Here is a 2500-nt window from a genome sequence, read left to right as displayed (position 1 = left end):
TCTTCAAGAAAAGGTTCTTGTGGTGTAATGGTTATCACGAGCGCTTCACACGCGCTGGGTCCTCGGTTCGATCCCGAGCGGGAGCAATCAGTCAAGTAATTTTATTTTCCTTTTTTTTTGCGCATGCACAATCTATTTTTTTCATCTCTCAAAAGATTTTTTTACGCATGCACAATTTATTTTCTCTATTTTTTTTTTTTTTTTTTTTTTTACGCATGGACAATCTTTTTTTTTCTCTCTCTCTCACTCTATCTATCTATCTGTCTATCTATCTATTTATCTCTCTCTCTCTCTCTCTCCCTCCCTCCCTCCCTTCCCCCTTTCTATCTATCTCTATCTCTCTGTCTATCATACACACACAAAAAGAAATATCTCCAACCTGAATACTTTTAAAATGAAAGCAAAGGAACATCTTTTAAACTTTTAATGACATCAAATATTTAAATGCAAAGTCAAACCATGAACCTCTTTCTAATGATGTGACCCGTTTATTTCATCTATAACTCCCTTCCTAATGAACTTTATGATTTTTTTCTTGTTCTCTCTTTCTCTCTCTCCGTCGCTCCCTCCCTTTCTCTCTGTCTATCCCTCTTCTTCCCTCCCTCCTTCTCTCTCGATCTATCTATCTTTCCTCCTCTCCCTCTCACCCCCCCTATCTCTCCATCCTTCTCTCCCTCCCCCCACTCTCTCTCTCTTTCTTTCTATGTCTCATCTATTTCTTCTGTCCTTTCTTCTCTCCCCCCCTATCTCTCTCCTCTCTGTCCCCTCTCTCTCTCTCGTCTCTTTCTATCTCTTAATCTACCTCATCTCTCTTTCTCTGTCTCTATTTATGTTTATTTATATCCTTTCTCTCTCTCTCTATCTCTCTCTCTCTCTCTCCTCTCTCTCTCTCTCTCCCCTCTCTCACTCTCCTTCCCTCTGCTCTCTCTCTCTCTCTCTCTCTCTCTCTCTCTCTCTCTCTCTCTCTCTCTCTCTCTCTCTCTCTCTCTCTCTCTCTCTCTGTCTCTCGCTCCTCTCTCTCTCTCTCTTTCTCTCTCTCTGAACCCCTTTCTCTGCCTCCCTCGTCCCCCTCTCTCTCTCTCTCTCTCTCTCTCTCTCTCTCCCTCTCTCTCTCTCTCTCTCTCTCTCTCTCTCTCTCTCTCTCTCTCTCTCTCCAACTCCTTTTCTCTACCTCCCTCCGTCCCTCTCTCTCTCTCTCTCTCTCTCTCTCTCTCTCTCTCTCTCTCTCTCTCTATCTCTCTCTCTCTCTCTCTCTCCTCTCTCTCTCTCTCTCTCTTTTTCTCAATCTCTTTTTATCTCTCCTACCTCGTCTCTCTCTTTCTCTCTGTCTATTTATCTATTTATTTATTTCCTTCTCTCTCCCTCTCTCTCTCTCTCTCTCTCTCTCTCTCTCTCTCTCTCTCTCTCTCTCTCTCTCTCTCTCTCTCTCTCTCTCTCTCTCTCTTTCTCTTTCTATCTTTATGCCTCATCTCTCTCTTATAGGTTATTTATCTATTTGTCTAGTAATGATATTACTAATAATTCTAAAACACTAATAATTGTTTTGTAATAAAAAAGATTTATTTATATCTCTCTTTCCATCTATCTATCTACTTCATCTCCCTTTCTCTGTCTATCTATTTCTCTCTCTCTCTATCTCTTTCTCTCTCACTCACTCTCTCTCTCTATCTATCTATCTATCTATCTATCTCTGCCTTTCATCTCTATGTCTCCCCTCTCCCTCCCTCTCTCTCTATATATATTTCTCTCTTTCTTTCCATATATCTCTCTGCCTCATCTCTCTCTGTCTATTTGTCTATCTATAGACATTTCTCTTTTTCTGAGTATCTATTTATATATTTATCTATCTTTTTCTCCTCTCCCCCCCACCTCTCTCTCTCACTCTCACTCTCTCTCTCTCTCTCTCTCTCTCTCTCTCTCTCTCTCTCTCTCTCTCTCTCTCTCTCTCTCTCTCTCTCTCTCTCTCTCTCTCTCTCTCTCTCTCTCTCTCTCTCTCTCTCACTTTCTTTACTTCCTCCAACCCCTCTGTCTCTTTCCGTCTATGTGCCTCATCTCTCTCTTATAGTTTATTTATCTATTTATCTAGTTTATTTATCTATATGTATATTATCATTATTGTCGTCCTTTCGCTCCCTCCTTCCTTCCTTCTTTCCTTCCTTCTTCTCTCCCTCCTCTATATCTCTGCAAGAACAATTTTATTATTATTATTATTATTCCTCTCTCTCTCTCTCTCTCTCTCTCTCTCTCTCTCTCTCTCTCTCTCTCTCTCTATCTCTCCCACTCCTCCCTCCCACTCCTCTCTCTCTCTCCCTCTCTCTCCCTCTGTCTTTCTCTCTGTTTTCTTCTCCTTACCCCACCTCTCATCTTTCTCTCTCTCCCTCCGTCTCTCTCTTCTGTTTCCTTCTCTTTCCCCCACTTCTTCCCCCCCCATCTCTCTCTCTCTCTCTCTCTTTCTCCTTCCCCTTCCTCCCCTTTTTCTCCTCCCTCTCTCTCTCTCTCT

The 2500-nt window shown here is 42.1% G+C and overlaps 1 non-coding gene across 1 annotated transcript; it reads left to right on the top strand.

Annotated features, from left to right (window-relative positions):
* The first annotated feature begins 13 nt into the window (after positions 1-13).
* Positions 14-86, top strand: TRNAV-CAC (transfer RNA valine (anticodon CAC)). Its single transcript has one exon. It is a non-coding gene; the product is annotated as a tRNA-Val (tRNA).
* Positions 87-2500: the final 2414 nt, after the last annotated feature.

The sequence above is a fragment of the Penaeus vannamei genome, chromosome 20 (genome assembly GCF_042767895.1).
Source record: "Penaeus vannamei isolate JL-2024 chromosome 20, ASM4276789v1, whole genome shotgun sequence".
NCBI lineage: Eukaryota > Metazoa > Arthropoda > Malacostraca > Decapoda > Penaeidae > Penaeus > Penaeus vannamei.
Note: the sequence above shows the minus strand (reverse complement) of the source record. Positions and strands in the feature narration are given on the sequence as shown.